Source organism: Panthera onca, chromosome A1 (assembly GCF_046562875.1).
Source record: "Panthera onca isolate mPanOnc1 chromosome A1, mPanOnc1 haplotype 2, whole genome shotgun sequence".
In the NCBI taxonomy this organism is placed as follows: domain Eukaryota; kingdom Metazoa; phylum Chordata; class Mammalia; order Carnivora; family Felidae; genus Panthera; species Panthera onca.
This window is the reverse complement of record NC_138339.1, coordinates 35,445,138-35,464,904: the sequence shown is the minus strand read 5'-3', so window position 1 is coordinate 35,464,904 and position 19,767 is coordinate 35,445,138. Positions and strand designations below refer to the sequence as shown.

General features: G+C 37.7%; 1 long non-coding RNA gene across 4 annotated transcripts in view; it reads right to left on the bottom strand.

Annotated features, from left to right (window-relative positions):
* The window catches only part of LOC132680791 (uncharacterized), a 490,013-nt gene extending 470,884 nt beyond the window's left edge, over nucleotides 1-19,129 (bottom strand). For all 4 annotated transcript variants that reach the window (XR_013555043.2, XR_013555042.2, XR_013555044.1 and 1 more), the window contains exon 1: nucleotides 18,889-19,129. This is a non-coding gene — a long non-coding RNA (uncharacterized LOC132680791). The remainder of the gene's footprint in view (nucleotides 1-18,888) is intronic.
* Between the last annotated feature and the right edge of the window lie 638 nt (nucleotides 19,130-19,767).

The window sequence follows — 19,767 nt, the reverse complement described above, 5'->3', positions numbered from 1 at the left end:
TGAAATATCTATAGGAACTTTGAGTTGGAAAACTTGATTCCATTGGAATCTACTCTTTCAGGATGCTCAGCCTGCAGAATTTGGTCATCATACAACATGGCCATTTGGTAAGAACATTAAAAGTCTCTGGGAACAGGGCATCAAAAAGTGCTAATCGAGATACTGCAGTCATGTGGCCATCTGGAACCGTGATAAATTAAGTTCTGAGTCTCTGACAGAATGAGGGTGTGCAGTTCTGCCCGACGGGAAAACATGGCTATTGTGATGCTCTTTTCTCAACGGCATGGGAATGCTACTTAACAGCTCCTCAACCATTTGTGAGAGATGGCATTACTTCTGCTCTCCGCAACTGACCGCAAGGAAGGCAGTCATCTTCACGTGCTGTTTACTCCCCAGTGTCCACATAAGCCATGCTGGATTGTTCCTTCATCACCCACGAGAACATGTTGCTCACGTGCAGCCCTTCCCTGCTCAAATCTGCATTGCCTTGTAAAGTCCAATCCTAACTGCATCATGCTACGCGCTATAAATCACATTTGCATCCCATTTGAAACCTAAACCACAATAGACACTAAAGAACAAAAGGAACCACAAGCCCAGCTTTTTTGACAAAACTCCCACACATTGATAATTGGAAGCACATAAATGTGTACACTGACGAGGTCTGAATCTCCTGCCGTGCCTCACACTGTCTCACAGCCTCGTCCACTTTCCACACTCTGCCACCGAATCCCCTGGAAAACTAGGAAGGGCAAGAAGAGACTAACAAAAACTTTCTGGGGAGCAACAGACATGAGAACAAATAACATGAACTGCCTGACAAGTTGTGCTGCTGAAGTCTGCATTTAGCCGCCATTGAGACCTGTCTGGTAGTTTGAAGGCATAGAAATCCCATTGTTAGAATACAGTATTTAAGTTGGTTTCTAAACAGCTAGTTCCTAACAGGTTAAGGTACATCTTTGGGTAAATAAGGCTTATTTGAGAAGTCCAAATTATTTTCAGAACTATGAAAAAATGATTTTGCCCCTAGCTTATATAAACAGCTCCCATGAACTGTGTGGGGTTTTCTGCATGTGTTTAATTATCCATCAAAATTCCATAGTTCTAAACTAGACCAAATTCCTTTACAATATGGTTCCTAAATTTAATTACCATTTAAGGTGCAAATCTAACAGAAAGTGAAAGGCCTTTTATTATGATGCAAAGCAGCTGATTCAGATTTGCTGCTGGAAACGGTTTTGTCTGTCCTGCATACATAGGTATATCACACAGCCAATGGACTCTCTATTTCAGGATGGCAGAAATAGCCCCTTAGTAACTAGAGAAAACTAACATTACATCCCTTAAAAAAATCACTAAGAAAGCAGACCTGACCATCACAGAACGTCCTCCTCCAAGGAACAACATGACTATTAGCACAGACAAACTTCTGTGTCTGCATTGTCAGAAACAGCTTACATGCATAATGGTTTGAGAGAACAGGCGAATGAGTAGCTGGCTGGAAACAGTCTGGCAGCAAAAGCGGGATTTTAATTAAATTATCAGAGAGCTATTTGTTAAATTTTGGAATGCTGATAAATTTTTAAAAGCCCTTCTAATCTGGAGATAATTACCTTCAATCATTAAACTTGTTCTTGATTAAGAATCTGAAAATGAGCCTGTTAAGCCTTCAGCAAAATAGTAAGCCCAATAAAACACTGAAAATAATACTGCCAAGCTACCAGGAAACTCACACTGCTACTCCTCCTAGATTCTGCACAACTGGTGGAAATTAAACTAATGCTCGAAAAGAGACCAATGCATCTTGAATGAATTGTGACCTTGGGCAAGTTTTTGAGTCCTGCTTCAGAAAAATCAAAAGAAAGATTGATATTTGGATAAATCTTTGAAAAGTGCCCGTAGGGCAGAATTTCCTTATACTTCACGACAGAGGTGATAAACCAAAGGATACATGGGTTTAACTCCTCAGCATAGGTTTTAGCTGAGAAACTGCTCACAAAGAAAAAAATAAGGACCAAATATATGTGCAAGATTGATAATCATCATTATACCTGGTTGGGGATTCTAAGATACTACTTATAACTTTTCCTCTGTAAGCTCTGACTTTAATTAGCAGGGAACTCACTTAGTGGATCCTTGAAAGTGATGTTGATGGGGCACCTGGGTGGCTTAGTTGGTTGAGCATCTGACTTCGGCTCAGGTCATGATCTCACAGTTTGTGAGTTCAAGCCCCACATTGGGCTCTGTGCTGATAGCGCAGAGCCTGTTTGGGATTCTCTCTCTCTGCCCATTCTCCACTCTCACTCTCTCTCTCAAAATAAATAAACTTTAAATAAAGTGATGTTGATATCTTCTCCATTGTTTCAAAACCAAAAGATGGCACTACTGAACGTTGTTAAATGGTAATGACCCCTTAAGATTGTATTACAAACACAATGCTTCTTTTTCTGATATCTTAAGAATTATTACTGCTGGCCTAACAGTCCTTATCACAGGTAAAAGGCAAGTGTTACTAATTTTCTTATTACATAGTAAGAGAAACCAGGTATACAAGAATCGGACTTTTACAAGGTTTCCCACTAAGTTTAATGGTAAAATTTAATGAAAACCACATCCTGCCAATATCTAAACTAACCTGTGTTTGGAACTAGTGGACGCTGTTTTAACTCAGACCATAAACAGACTATTTGCTAAGTTGTCACTAAAATTATTTGCTGCCAGAAATAGTTTACAAAGACCCAATGGCCTGGGCACACATTTATTCTATAAATTGAGCACCTTACAATGCGCCAGGCATTGTGCTAAACTCTGGGAGTACAATGGATGAAAGAGAAAAAAACATGTACCTGTGTTCTTTAAGTTTTATTTCAGTGTAGGAAATGGACACAAAGCCACTAATAAATAAAGTAATCTCACATTATTGCAAGCATTAAGGAAGGCACCAAATCTCAGCTGGGGCAGTAACAACACCCTAGGAAGCATCATGGGTTGTCCGATGACTTGAGGGGCTACCAATATTTAGCATGGGGACTGAGTGTGTTACTCCAAGATTTGTATGGGAGTGTAGGGGTTGAAGTCCCACAAAACAAAGATCTATCCTCTCCAAAGAGCCAACAGTGCTCCACTGAGAAATAACATGCTGAATTATCTAACATAGTCGACACCACATTTCAATATCCCTACTATGGGCAAATTATTGAACTGGGTTATAGAAAAGAAATAGAAAAATGCTATCTGCTCCCAGTGGACCTGGTCTATGAGCTAAATTATATAAACATGTAATACCTGGAGAAGAAGACAGGTTAACAAATGCTGTACCACATTAATAAAGCATGTGCTGGTTTAGAATAGCTTGATGAGATATTGAAGAAAGGGGGACATTCAGCCAAAGTTTAAAAAGAGGGCAATGAACTGGCATATATGAGGAGACAGGTGCTTTCCAAAGCAAAGGAAGAGACCTGCAAAAAAAAGACATCAAGTCCAGTCCTTAGATAGTTAATCTAACAGGGGTGTGCTAACTATCTATAAATACAAACTAAATCCAACACAACACAAGCACTGGGGTTTTTTTTGTTTTTTTTTGTTTTTTTTTTTTTTTTTGGATATACATTCCCCTAATTTCAACCTGTTTGGCCATATATTAAGGTGACCTCTGTTTCAAAGTACCCAATATTATTTCTGTTGTTCTTACTATTTCATTTTTCCTTACTATTCCATTTTTCCTCATTTTTAAGTGTTCTTCAAATGCCTTTGATTCTGCTTGTTTAAGGCCATGAAGGCTAGTTAATAGACTTTATTAACTTTCATATAAATGGTCACCAGGCCAGCTCATACACACATCCTCTGCAATAGATTTCAACTGCAAATGACTGCAGGAGGCGAGTTCTTTCACAGCCATTAAAATTCTTGAGCAATCTAAGAAACAAAAATTAAGACTTTTTTCCTTCTTTTCCAAGGGCTGACAGTAAAGTAAGAAATCACTGATACTGGAAGAGGATTATTTAGACAACAAAAAAGCATTTTTGTGCAATGTTACAAATACCTCTTCCTTTCATGGCCAAATTCTCAGGGCTTTTACATTGAGTCTTTCCTGTGGTTACCCAGTGAAATCCTCTACTGGATAGGATATGCCACATTTCAGTTCACACAATAGGACTCGGAGCACTGGCCAAAAAATGGGGTTTGGAAGTCCCCCATTATGTGGTCAATCAATGGTTTATGGAAGGAAAATTCAAAGGTATTTAAATTACATGTAACACAGATGCTTTAAACCACTAAGACTGCTTAGCAAGCCACACACACACACAAAAGATATGTTTGTTACAAACCAGTTTAGAAGTGGATCTGAAAATAATGATACTATACTAAGATTCTTAAGTAAACATTTACTTAAGTTTTATAAGGAACTAAGCCAAAACGTTTGTACTTATATATGTAAGGATGGTCAGGTTTTCTAGGATTTGCCGGGATTTGTTACATCTTTTACTTAATTTTTTGACGATTTTTTTGACGGGAACTTTGTATCTGCACTATAGAAAAGTGAATGACCTTTAAGGAACATACGACATATTGTCTGGGAGCAAGCTGAAATGAAAAATAGGAAAACCTAAGAAAGTAGAGGTAAGATGGGCTTTTTAAATGCAGCCATTCAGTCACTGGCTTGCTGCCCATTCAGGACCTGGAAAGACATCTTGAAACTTTTAAATACCATAATTTTCAGCTGTAAGGAATTCTCTCCATGTTATCAATGGACTGGGGAAAAAAGTATTCTTTTATAGATTTCCAGACCCAAGGTTAAAATGCATTTTAGGAGATGTTTATTTGAAAAGTATTTTGCTGCTTTCCTACACAGTCCAGTTCAAGTAAGATGAGGTCAAATGGAGTTCAGATGAGATTGTACCATTAAATTGTAACAACGGGGCAAACACCAAACTTCTCCAACAAGGTGACAGTACACTGTTGCACAGAGGTATTTTCTATAAATAGCTTATTAGTGTAATTTCACTTGAAACTCTTTAAATATCTCAATTGTCCACTAACCACATTACAAAACAATTGAATTTCAAAATGCTTTTGACTCAAAGAATTTTGACTCAGCATCATTTCCATAGCCGAGTAGGTTTTTGGTGCTGTAGAAGAGAAAGGAGGTCATAAATATTGAAAACCTTCTTGAATATATTTATTCTGCAAGGACAATTTATTCAGCTTAAAGTGATGCCAAGGTAGGGTCTTGTTTAGCCAGGGATTCATAGGATGAAAATTCTGTTGCAATTTTTTTCATCCTAAATAACATGGCCCGTTCCCTTTACTGTGGCTTAACCAATAATTTAGTAACTGCAGCTATAGTTAGCCCTTGTACAGCTTGTAACAGATTCAAGGATAAGGATGTCAGGCCAAAACGGCTAAGAGATAAGTAGGAATCAGGGCAAATAATGGGCATGACAGAGGGCGAGAGCCAGATAAGCCTTCAAATGATGGAGCTGGACATCTGAACGAGGTGAACAGTGCGGAGGGCAGGAGCAGTAGTACCAACTAGGCAAGCATGAGTCTTTGGAACCTAGGATGACCAGAAAGGACTCGTCAAACCAAGGAGGATGCCAAGAAGCCTCAACACCAAGAACAAATAAAGAGCATAGAGTACAAAGAACTGTCTAGCAACCTGGAAACCACTTTTCACACATCCTATGCAACAAACCGTCAAATCTCATTGGTTCTACCTTCAAAATATATGCAGAACAGGCTACTACTGCCCACCTGGCCCACGCCTCATTCCTATCTTGCCTCAATTTTTACCCTTATCTATAATGTAATCCCAACACAGAAGCTAGAAACATTTTTTTTTAAATTCAAGTCAGCTTAGGGGCACCTGAGGCTCAGTCAGTTTAGCGTCCAACTTCAGCTCAGGTCATGATCTCACAGTTCATGAATTCAACCCCCACGTTGGGCTTTGTGCTGACAGCTCAGAGCCTGGGGCCTGCCTCAGATTCTGTGTCTACCTCTCTCTCTACTCCTCCCCACTTCATGCTGTCTGTCCATCTCGCTCTCTCTCTCTCTCTCTCAGAAATAAACAAACGTTTAAAAAAATGCAAGTCAGGTTAAATCACTCCTCTGTTCCAAACTCTACATCAGCTCCCCATCTTACACAGCATAAAACCCAAAGTCCTATAGTAGCTGATAAGGCCCTATGTGATTGCACCCCTTCCCATTAACTCTCTGAATTGATGTGCTTTTTCACTGTCCTCTCTGATAACTCCAGGCACTGGCCTCCCAGCTGTGTCTAGCATGCTCCCACAGTGGGCTTTTCTCTGGCTCTTCCTTCTGCTTGCAATACTCTTTCCTCCGATAACCTCGACTCACCCCTCATCTTTTCAAAGTCTTTGCTCAAAACTTATGTACCCAATGAGGGCTACTGAAAACTTTTCCCTTCCTCATACCCCCATGCTCCCGCGGGCTCCTAATCCCCTTAACCTCTAATTCTCCTTCTGTCCAAAACACTTATCTTCTAACATGCATCACAACTGGCATATTAATCATGTTTCCTGTTCATTTTCTATCTCTTCTCACCAGAATGTAAACACTAGGACAGGAATCTTTATTTTTACGAATTGATTTATCCCAAGCACTTAGAACAGCATCTAGCACAGAAAAGCTCAGTGGTTATTTGTTAAGTAAAGATACCCACAAACAAAGTAATTTTTTGCACAGAAATTTTTAAGTCACTTATTAGCTCAGCATTTTAACAAGGCTTTGTAATTATCCATCATGAAAAACTCTTTGCCCCAATTTAGTATGGCATTTAAGATTCTAGATAAGAATGTTCTTGTGAAGAAAATCCTTTTAAGCTACTGAATGTTCTCCTTTCTAAACTTATTTTTACTGAGTCATATTCATTCTCTTTGGAAATTCTTACTAAACATTTGTAATGGTGACAACTAACATTTCTGTAGCAATTTATGGCTTTGTAACACTTTTTATGCACGTGAATTCATTTTCTTCAATAAAGAGAAATTACTGTTGCCAGAAGGTTTTTTTAGTTCCTTGGTTTAAACAAAATATATATTTGAATTACATTTTTAGAGATTATAAACACGTAAGTTTTATTATTCATCAATTCATGGTTACTTAAAGAACGTGACATGGTAACAGTTGCCCACACTTAACATATGCTTCTATTTATATTATTTTGTAAAATATTTGTAGGATTAAATCACCAGGGCAAATAATACCATAGCTATAAGTAGGTTAATTTTCTTTGCTCAGCTGAAAATATGTTCAGTCATAGCACTGAGATTACTTTTCTACATTCCTATTTTACACTTGATTAACTATCATGTGCATGTTGTTGTACAGATTCCTAACTCATTTAAACATTTCAGCACAAATGTACACCTAATTAAGTTTCCATCTCAAAAGATACCCTGAGTAACAGCTATAACTGACAATGTATATAAACCATAAAGCAAATATTAATTTCTAAATGAACCTTTGATGAAAAGTAAATTCCTCCCCTTCAGGGAAATATAAACCCTTAAACAACTTCTAAGAAACTATATGGGCAGTAGCAGGAGTTGATGACGTTACAAATGAAGCTACACATGCTTTTTTGTCTATCTTTGGTTAAATCTCTCTTTTAGGCAGCTGGCTAGCCTGAGCCATTTGCCCCCAATAGAATTAATAAGCTATAACTGTTCCAGACAACCACAAAAAAATAATAGTAATAATCCCTATGAAGATACTTTTTTTTGCTATCTAAACAAAAGACTCATGGTAAAAATCACAAACAATTTAAGGTTTTCTCAAATCTATAAAGCTCTGAAGATAAGTTTTCTGTTGTTGTTCATTTCAAATAAAAGCCTGCAAGGTAATAAGAGCTAAAAAGCATTTGAACAAACTTTGTATCTCACTAGTAGTCAAAGAAATGCAAATCAAAACAGGATACCAGTCTCCAATTCAGTGATAATACCCAAGGCTAATCAGGGGGGCAAACTTTAGGTTGCTGGTAAAAATCTAAATTGGTATAACCTTTCTAGTAAACTAATTTGTAATATATACCAAGGACTTCATAAATATGTGTATATTTCCAATTTGGAGGACTGATTCTGAAAAATAATCTGAAATGCAATAAAAAAAATATCCTCTCAAAGATGTTTATTACATTAATTGAAGTCACAAAATTATAAGTGAACTATTGTCCAATACAGGAGATTACTTAAATCCATTAAGGTATATTCAAGTGTTATTTGGCCATTCAGCTTAATGTGCATAGAGTTTTACATAGCTTGATAAAGCTAGGACTTCCAGGAAACACAATAACAAACTAAGGCTTATAACACCCCCTAACAGAAACTGAAAATCCAAAACAAAATTTTAAGGGAAAGAAAAAATACTTCATCATAAGAGATACTGAAGAATTACGTCAATTATATATTTTACCCTTTGAAGTGCGTTTTCCATATCTAGCACAAATTGCCAAATTGCCTTTCTCAAAGACTATGATGTAGCATTTCAGAAAATATGTCAAAGAAAATGTGTTGAATCTCAGTAATATGCCCCAATTTAGAGCGAGTAAGGATGAAAGCCTAGATAAATAACAGCAGGAACCACAAAGCATATTTAGAAGAGAAAGCAGAGCCAAAATGCCCTGGATTTCTTTGACCCAGTTCCTGGATAGCTATTTTGGTTCCTCCTACAGGAAAGAAACTCAGCCCCTAATCTGAAAATGTGTTGTCTGGAGGCCAGGGAAGGGACAGACGAGGGTAGGAAGAGTCTACTTAGACCCAATGAAACATTTGAGGCCAACTGTATCAAAAGCTGCATCAAGAAAAAGAGTACCCATGGCTCATCAGTCAAAACCACAATGGCAGTGTAACTTGAGTTACACTAACTAACTTGAGTTAATATTGCCATGATAAATTCATCTCAAAAATGGACAGCAATCACAAATTTCTCACGAAGACATCCCTATCTCCTTAAGCCACTGCTTATTCAAATTCCTTGAGTTTAGTGGAATTTGTCCATACTACAGTGATATCAACATTACTCCCGTGATCCATTCAGGCAGATAAATGACCATTAGTGATCATTTAAACCTATATCACCAGTGCTCTAGGTTGAGTTCTAAGGAGGAAGGATCTAAAGAACACCTACAAGCAGGGCCAGGTACATAATTTGTAGAGCCCAGTGCGGAAGCAAAATGTGGGACTGTGTTCAAAAGGAAGGAGGAAAGTGTCATTAGAGGTACTAAAATATAAAACACTTTCTATTCTTCTATGCTCTCTCTCAAACTTTACCATGATGGGTCATTACTACTATTTATTTGTATTTGGTATCATGCTTCCTGGAGCTCAAGGATCCATGCTAGCTTAGACCCTCAAAGGCCCCTGGGGAACTCAGCCCCATGCCTCCTCATGCATGGTCTATTTACTGCTGGATTTCCCTGCTCTGCCAACTGCCCAGCCAACATGCTGTGCTCCAGCCTAGCACAGAGAAGTCCATCTTCCCCTTTCCAGATGTGCCATCTTAACCCATTGCAGACAGTGATTCAAAGTGACTATAATTTCCACATGGGGATGCACTAGGTATCTGGATTAGAGTTGGTCAAGAAGTTCATCCTGCTAAATGGCTCCCCAAACATGAAGCTGCTAGTTTGATCAGGGTCAAGCACTTCCATTCCCCAGGCCCAGAGGCCACACCATATGCACCACCTGACTCTGGCCTGACCTTGACCTTCTCCAAGGAGGAGGGAGCAGGTGACCAAGATAGGGAAGCCCAGATCCATGAGCTGAAGATTCATGTGTGCTTTATGGTCCCGATGAACTTCACTTACACAACACAAATTCACAGACAAAACCAGGAATATCAAGAGGACAATTGTAGAGCATTAAACCTAAACTCTCCTGAACATGAAATTATGGCACTTGTCACAAGCCCACAAAGTTGGTCATACCGATAGGAATAGTCCAGAGAGCTAAGAAAACGCAACATAAGATCCTGGGGAAAGCCTTTGAAGGCTTCCCTCAATGACAAAACAAACAATAAAAAAATGTGGCAACTATCAGAAAAGGAAAAAGAAAAAAAAGAAAAAGAAGATAGGTAGGTAACATGTAAAAGTTACATTTGGTCCTATGTTGAAGTATCTTTCCTCCTAGAAAAAGGGAAAACATGTTAGATCACAACTGCACTGAACTGTTAAACAAGATAAGAGGCAATAAATAACATAACAGTAAACTAAAATGTCAAACATTTAAGTGAAGGAGCAATGCATGAGCAATTTTTTTAAGTATTTAGAAGATAACAGGAAAAAAAACCCAGAAAAATGAGTAAGTATCACAGATTCAAAGTCAAAGTCTTGAGGAAAACAGACTGCAAAGAAAGGGAATAGATTGCAAATGACATATTGGACAAAGGGCTACTATCCAAAATCTATAAAGAACTTACCAACTCCACACCCGAAAAACAAATAATCCAGTGAAGAAATGGGCAGAAGACATGAATAGACACTTCTCTAAAGAAGACATCCAGATGGCCAACAGGCACATGAAAAGATGCTCAACGTCACTCCTCATCAGGGAAATACAAATCAAAACCACACTGAGATATCACCTCACGCCAGCCAGAGTAACTAAAATGAACAAATCAGAAGACTATAGATGCTGGAAAGGATGTGGAGAAATGGGAACCCTCTTGCACTGTTGGTGGGAATGCAAATTGGTGCAGCCACTCTGGAAAACAGTGTGGAGGTTCCTCAAAAAATTAAAAATAGATCTACCCTATGACCCAGCAATAGCACTGCTAGGAATTTATCCAAAGGATACAGGAGTGTTGATGCATAGGGGCACTTCTACCCCCAATGTTTACAGCAGCACTTTCAACAATAGCTAAATTAAGGAAAGATCCTAAATGTCCATCAACTGATGAATGGATAAAGAAGCTGTGGTTTATACATACAATAGAATACTACTTGGCAATGAGAAAGAATGAAATATGGCCTTTTGTAGCAACGTGGATGGAACTGGAGAGTGTTATGCTAAGTGAAATAAGTCATACAGAGAAAGACAGATACCATATGTTTTCACTCTTATGTGGATCCTGAGAAACTTAACAGAAGACCATGGGGGAGGGGAAGGGGAAAAAAAAGAAAAGTTAGAGACGGAGGGAGGCAAACCATAAGAGACTCTTAAAAACTGAGAATAAACTGAGGGTTGATGGGGGATGGGAGGAGGGGAAAGTAGGTGATGGGCATTGAGGAGGGCACCTGTTGGGATGAGCACTGTGTGTTGTATGGAAACCAATCTAGCAATAAATTTCATACTAAAAACAATCCACTTATATAAAAAAAATAAAGAATAGATGTCTATATGGAAAATACTCAGTGGAGTTGAATCATGTAGCTAGTTTTTGTTCCGGAGTACAACATACAGAAGAAATAAAATATTCAAAGATATAAGGGAAGAAGGCATCATCTAACCAGAAGGAAAACCTAAAAGCACAAATCAAAAGGATTAAAGAAACGTCTGCTTCAAGATGACTCATGGAGTTCACTCAAGAAGGATACTTTACTAGAAGACAATAATATTAAGAACTTTTTAGATGATATACAGCAGATGAAACCAGACTGATGAAATAACTGAAGATACCTGGGAAAATATGAATGTTCTGAGCAGAATCAAGGATGCCAAGATCAGTGGTAGTTAAGGTTAAGCTACAAAGTTTTGGGTTGATGCAGCTTTTAACCAAAGGACTGTGGAACAGTTATGCCCATGCCCCTCAGAGCACCCTAGCCCATTTTTCCATTGGGACAAAATCTTCTAAACAGACCTCCAAATAAAAGACAAGAGATTCCAGATGTTTTAAATTTTTTTTTAACGTTTATTTATTTTTGAGACAGAGAGAGACACAGCATGAACAGGGGAGGGGCAGAGAGAGAGGGAGACACAGAATCGGAAGCAAGCTCCAGGCTCTGAGCCATCAGCCCAGAGCCCGACGCGGGGCTCGAACTCACGGACCGCAAGATCGTGACCTGAGCTGGAGTCAGACGCTTAACCGACTGAGCCACCCAGGCGCCCCTGATTCCAGATGTTTTAAGATTTAGAGATGGGCAGTTTCTAGACATCTCACCCACTTATTCAGCAAAAATATATTGAGCACCTATTATACATTAAACACCCTCCTAAGCCGTGGGTATGTAATATTGCAAGAAAATATGCTGTAAAAGTACATGCACTAAAACATTGTTAATTTAAAGCAAGTACATTAGAAACCAATTGTATCTGATTTTAAAACACGTTTCTCAAATGGTCATATTAAACAACTAAAACAATTGCATCAAATTATTTCAATAACAAAATCAGATTTTTTCATTTCTTTTGTGTATTTTAAATATTTTCAATTTTTGTTACACAATACTCAAATGCATTTTTCTTCCAATTTCAGATAAGAGAATAGAGTAAAACTTGAAATTCCCTCCTCATTCCCATAATTCCAAAGTTAATTACTATTAACATATTGTTGTATATCTACTCATTTCTAAACATTAATACACACATATGTACTTATTACACATGCACAGATTTTCTAAAAGTGGATCATTAAAAGAACAAGGAATTGAAAATATAAGAGAAATCACAATGATATCTCAATCTAAACATTATCCACTTAATAGGAATTCCCAGGGAAGAGGACAGAAAGGAGAAGATATAATAAGGCAAACAACTGAATAAAATGTCTAGTAGCTGATGCTTTCTGTTATTAAGGCCACTGAGAACCATGCAAAATAAATGTGATCCACATTTAGTCAAATATTGAAATGGTGACATTGTAAAACACCAAGAAATAATAAAAACTCCCCCAAAGATATTGTAACTGCTTACTAACCAGTAAGCAGAATAGCTAACATTGCATGTTACCTCTAGCACATTTGCACAAGAGATGGAGAATTCAATTTGTTATAAGGCACTCATTTTGCATCTTATATATGTACTTTTTTAAAAAATGTATATTCATTTTGAGACAGAGAATCCCAAGCACACTCTGTACCACCAGTGCAGAGCCCAATGGGGGGCTCCAACTCACAAACTGCGAGATCATGAACTGAGCCAAAATCAAGAGTCAGATGCTCAAAAACTGAGTCACTCAGGCACCACCTCATATATGTATTTTTTAATGTCACAACTAAAACAAGACAACTATTTTAACCGCCTAAATATTGGGCTTTAATTTTTTCCATTAGGTGTCCACAAGGAGAATGGAACTTGTTTCGTACAGAATGAAGGAGATACTAATTACCTAAAAATACATGTCTATAAAAGGTGAGAAGTTATGCTTAATTTATCTGGAAATCAGAAAAATATAGGGAGCTTTAAAGGCTACCAGAAAAAATTAAAACATAGATTGGAGAAAACTGTTATAATCCTAGGAAGCCAAAGTTTGGAATGATCAAGAAGTCTGTTTAAGTTATTTGACCAACCAACCTCCTTGGAATGAATTAACAATGGAGACTACAGCTGGAAGCCATGGGACCACTGTGGTTTAGGTAAAATCGAACAGAGGATGTGTAGTGTGAAGTTTCTAAAGAGGGAAAAGTTTATTTCACGATCGTGTTAACCACAATGCAAGACACACAGCTATAGAAAGGAACTAGTATCGCTAGACAAAAAGCAAGCTGTTCATGACCATAAGCGAAAAACAGACTTCCTGACAACGTACCTTGTTACAAATATTTCCGAAAAGAATCACCTTTAAATACAGAAGACATTCATTCTTTAAGGAAGGCTTATAAGATCCTTTTCTCTAATATTTTGCTCCAGACAGATGATCACCTAAAGCATTCATGAGCAGTGTCTTTTTTTTAAGTTTTCACAAAATAAGTACCTCAGAGCCCTTAATTCCCTGTTTCAATTACCAAAAACTGAATCATAAACTCACACAATATTAGAGTTGGAAAGGACCCTTGAGGTTATCTAGTAAAATCTCAAGTGGATATAAGAATTTTCTCAGCACCATCTGTCCAAGTGGTCAGCCAGCATTAGTGAAGGTGTCCAATCATTTAAGGCCATGCTCTCAAGATAATCTTTTCTTTCCATTTTTTGACAATTCAAACCAATAGAAACATTATTATATGCATTCAAATCAAACTTTCTGTAATCATCATCTCTTTGTCCTAATTCTGTCCTCTACCCAAGGGTCTTATAGTCATATCCAGAGAAGCAGGAACAAGAGTGGCATAAAGCATAGAAACCAATTCATCTAAGATGGGACTGACCTATTTCTTGTCCTTTTCCAGGATTCAACACCTGTTCTCAAGCCCTGGGAGTCTGACAGGTAAAGGTAGAAAAAAGGATACCCCAGGGCCTCCAGGGCTACCTGGGAAAGAATATATAGGATACGCAGCTGGCAGAGGATGAATTATTTTTCAGTCTGCCCTTATGCAGGAAGTCTTGGAGTACCTTTGCAGTCTGATGCTTAGGTTAAACATAGGTTTACTATAGATTTTATGACATACTATACTGTAGCTTTTATAATTCTCTGTAGAGTTGTTTTGCCTTGAATACTTGTCCTATATTTCAAATACTTCTATGAGCTCCAAGAAAGGAATATATAACTGGCAACGTTCTGTGAGTATAACAACATGGAAATATTCATGAAAACTTGAATGAATAGAAGGTGTATATAGTATGACAGAAATAAGACTAGACGGACTTTCAAACGTAATGTAAAATAGGACATTGCTAAAGAGCAAACCTGAGAACAGTGACTTCAGCTAATTCCAAATCTGAAGAGGATAGTTTAAGTATGCAAATACAGGATTAAAAAACCACACAAATATCCTTACTGTGATAACAGAATTTTAGGATATTCTTACTGCCTGCCCACTGCTATGAAAATGGATCCTAAATAATCTCCCCAATGAAACTTTCATTGACAAAACTTCATTCCCACTGGTGAGCTTTTCACTGGATATTGGGCATATTGGTAAAGATAGACAATCCAAGCTCATCAGTTAGATATAGTCCCCCAGAAGTTTTCCTGGGGATCCCATTTCTGGGACAGCTGCCTCAGCCACAGATGCATTCCCACATCTGAGAAGGTGCTGGACCACAAAGCCGCTATGCCCTTCCTAGCAGTGTTATCTCTGAGATTCAGCCTCATCAAGAGTGATAGGAGGTAGATAGGACATGCCCCAACAAGCCCATCACTTCAGCCACAGCATTCCACAGGAGATCAGTTGGATTTCGATATCAGGGAGTGGCATGAGAACTGTATTTGCTTTAAATGCCACTCCTACCTTTTTCAACTCTTAATTTTAAAAAGGTTAAATAGTCCGTCTTTGTGGGATAAACCTTGATCATCTCTGAAAATTTCCATTCTTAAAATGTTATGTTCATATGCCTTAAGGAGCTGGAAAAAGAACAGCAAATAAAACCCAAAAACAGCAGAAGACAAGAAATAATAAAGATTAGAGCAGAAATTAATGTTATCGAAACAAACAAAAAAAAAAAAAACCACAGTAGAACAGATCAATGAAACCAGAAGCTGGTTCTTTGAAAGAATTAACAAAATTGATAAACCACTAGCCAGTTTGATCAAAAAGAAAAAGGAAAGGACCCAAATAAATAAAATCAAGAATGAAAGAGGAGAGATCACAACCAACACAACAAAAATAAAAACAGTATTAAGAGAATATTATAAGCAGTTATATGCCAATAAAATGGGTAATCTGGAAGAAATGGACAAATTCCTAGAAACATATAAACTACCAAAACTGAAACAGGAAGAAATAGAAAATTTGAACAGACCTATAACCAGTAAGGAAATCAAATTAGTAATCAAAAATCGGCCAAAAAACAAGAGTCCAAGACCAGATGGCTTATCAGGGGAATTCTACCAAACATTTAAGGAAGAGTTAACACCTATTCTCTTGAAACTGTTCCAAAAAATAGAAATGGAAGGAAAACTTCCAAACTCTTTCTATGAAGCCAGCATTACCTTGATTCCAAAACCAGACAGAGAACCCTCTAAAAAGGAGAACTACAGACCAATCTCCCTGATGAACATGGATGCAAAAATCCTCAACAAGATATTAGCCAACCAGATCCAACAATACATTAAAAAAAAGTATTCACCATGACCAAGCAGGATTTATACCTGGGATGCAGGGCTGGTTCAATATCCACAAAAACAACGAACATGATCCATCACATCAATAAAAGAAAGGACAAGAACCATATGATCCTTGCAATAGATGCAGAGAAAGCATTTGACAAAATACAGCATCCTTTCTTGATAAAAACCCTCAAGAAAGTAGGGATAGAAAGAGCATACCTCGAGATCATAAAAGCCATATATGAATGACCCAACGCTAATATCATCCTCAATGGGGAAAAACTGAGTGTCTTCCCCCTAAGGTTAGGAACACGACAGGCATGTCCACTCTCGCCACTGTTATTCAACACAGTATTGGAAGTCTTAGCCTCTGCAATCAGACAACACAAAGAAATAAAAGGCATCCAGATCAGCCAGGAGGAGGTCAAATTTTCACTCTTCAAAGATGACATGACACTCTATATGGAAAACCCAAAAGATTCCACCAAAAAACTGCTAGAATTGATTCATGAATTCAGCAAAGTTGCAGGATATAAAATCAATGCACAGAAATCGGTTGCATTCCTATACACCATCAATGAAGCGACAGAGAAATCAAGGAATCGATCCCATTTACAGTTGCACCAAAAACCATAAAACACCTACGAATAAATCTAACCAAAGAGGTGAAAAATCTATACACTGAAAACTATAGAAAGCTAATGAAAGAAATTGAAGAAGACACAAAAAAAAAAAAAAGTGGAAAAAGATTCCATGCTCCTGGATAGGAACAAATATTGTTAAAATGTCAATATTAACCAAAGCAATCTACATATCCAGTGCAATCTCTATCAAAATAACACCAGTATTCTTCACAGAGCTAGAACAAATAATCCTAAAATTTGTATGGAACCAGAAAAGGCCCCGAATAGCCAAAGGAATCTTGAAAAAGAAAACCAAAGCAGGAGGCATCACAATCCCAGACTTCAAGCTATACTACAAAGCTGTAATCATCAAGACGGTATGCTACTGGCACAAGAAAAGACTCTCAGACCAATGGAATAGAGAACCCAGAAATGGACCCACAAACATATGACCAACTAATCTTTGACAAAGCAGGAACGAATATCCAGTGGAATAAAGACAGTCTCTTCAACAAGGGTGCTGGGAAAACTGGACAGCGACATGCAGAAGAATGAACCTGGACCACTTTCTTACACCGTACACAAAAATAAACTCAAAATGGATGAGAGACCTCAATGTAAGACAGGAAGCCATCAAAGTCCTCGAGGAGAAAGCAGGCAAAAACCTCTTTGATCCTGCCCGCAGCAACTTCTTACTCAACACGTCTTCAGAGGCAAGGGAAACAAAAGCAAAAATGAACTACTGGGACCTCACCAAAATAAAAAGCTTCTGCACAGTGAAGGAAAACATCAGCAAAACTAAAAGACAACTGACAGAATGGGAGAAGATATTTGCAAATGACATATCAGATAAAGGGTTAGTATCCAAAATCTATAAAGAACTTATCAAACTCAACACCCAAAAAACAAATAACCCAGTGAGGAAATGGGCAGAAGATGTGAATAGACACTTCTCCAAGGAAGACATCCATGGCTAACGGACACATGAAAAAATGCTCAACATCACTCATCATCAGGGAAATACAAATCAAAACCACAATGAGATACCACCTTACACCTGTCAGAATGGTTAACATTAACAACTGAGGCAACAACAGATGTTGGCAAGGATGCGGAGAAAGAGGATCTCTTTTGCATTGCTGGTGGGAATGCAAGCTGGTGCAGCCACTCTGGAAAACAGTATGGAGGTTCCTCAAAAAACTAAAAATAGAACTACCCTACGACCCAGCAATTGCACTACTAGGCATTTATCCACAGGATACAGGTGTGCTGTTTCGAAGGGACACATGCACCCCCATGTTTATAGCAGCACTATCAACAATAGCCAAAGTATGGAAAGAGCCCAAATGTCCATCGATGGATGAACGGATAAAGAAGATGTGGTATATATATACAATGGAGTATCACTTGGCAATCAAAAAGAATGAAATCTTGCCATTTGCAATTACGTGGATGGAACTTAGCAATTATGCTAAGTGAAATTAGTCAGAGAAAGACAAAAATCTTATGACTTCACTCATATGAGGACTTTAAAAGACAAAACAGATGAACATAAGGAAAGGGAAACAAAAATAACATAAAAACAGGGAGGGGGACAAAACAGAAGAGACTCATAAATATGATGGAGAACAAACTGAGGGTTGCTGGAGGGGTTGTGGGAGCGGGGATGGGCTAAATGGGTAGGGGCACTAAGGAATCTACTCCTGAAATCATTGTTTCACTATATACTAACTAATTTGGATATAAATTTAAAAAAATAAAAAAATAACATTAAAAAAATTAGGAATAAAAAAAAAAAGAAAGAAAAAAAATGTTATGTTCATTCTTTCCCCTCCTCCTTCCCCAGTGTGTAGAAGAGAATTGCTGTGAATTAGTTTTAGGAAACCACATTAATCTACAGAAAGCAAGCACATAAACTTCTGTAACAATGTATTAAAACAATGTGTCCCTGTAATAAAAATCTCAACTCTGATAAATGTATTAAACTTCATAATATCGGGAAAAAGATCTGGGCACCAGGACATGCTTTCCTCACAGATAACATGAACAGTATGTTGCTATAGGAAAATAAACAAAAATAAAAATGGTGAGAGTACTCATTTTGGGAAATTAAATTTTTTTTAAGAATTTCCTACTCTTGTATAAAAACATAATGCAGACTTACCAGGATTACCATGGGCAGTTCTCATCACCAAATACTATTCTTTAAGCCCTGCTTTCCACACAGATGTCATTCTAAATGGCTTGGTTGGTACTTCCTCTCAGTCTATAATCAGGAATATGGCTCCAGTTCCCAGTCCAACAAGATATCAGCACAATATTTCAGCAAAATAGAGAGCAAGGAAGTGTCATTCTCCTAAAATAATGTATTCTTTGGTTATCTTACTTTCTGGTTTCTCTTCCCATTTGTGATGTCAACCAATGACTCAACTGGCAACCAATGTGAACAATCTAGAACTTTCCCTACAGCCTGAAGTCTAGTCAGTATTTAGCTTTGTGCTTCCTACTTCCTTACTAGAACTGGGGGAACCACTGTACCACAAACTTAACTGACCAATGAATACAAGGCAAGGGATCATTTCTGGTTGTTGCCTTTTCATTCTATAAGACCTATAATACAATTCCCCCCGCCCAAATAAACTATTTAGGTATTTGGAGTCAGGTACCAGAGATAAATATGTCAATTCAACATTATCTCAATGTCTAAACACTCCTTCCTGGATAGAATATAGAAATTTGGTGATGAGCTAATTTGATAACAATGAAGCAAATGCCACAGTGTGGATATTTAGGTAGGACACAGAGAATGAAACCATCACAAACACCCATCTCTGTTAACTCAAAGTACTTTGGCTATAGTAAGTATCCTTTAGAATATTTGACCTCTTCTTATCAAAATCACAGATGTCTGAAATTATTATATCTGCTCCCTGAAAATGAACTCCTATGGTTTAGAGAAGTGTTTCATCAAATTCCAAGATTTGGCTTTAATCCTCTATCGTCCATGCCACAAATGTAGACACAATGCCACATATTTTTAAAT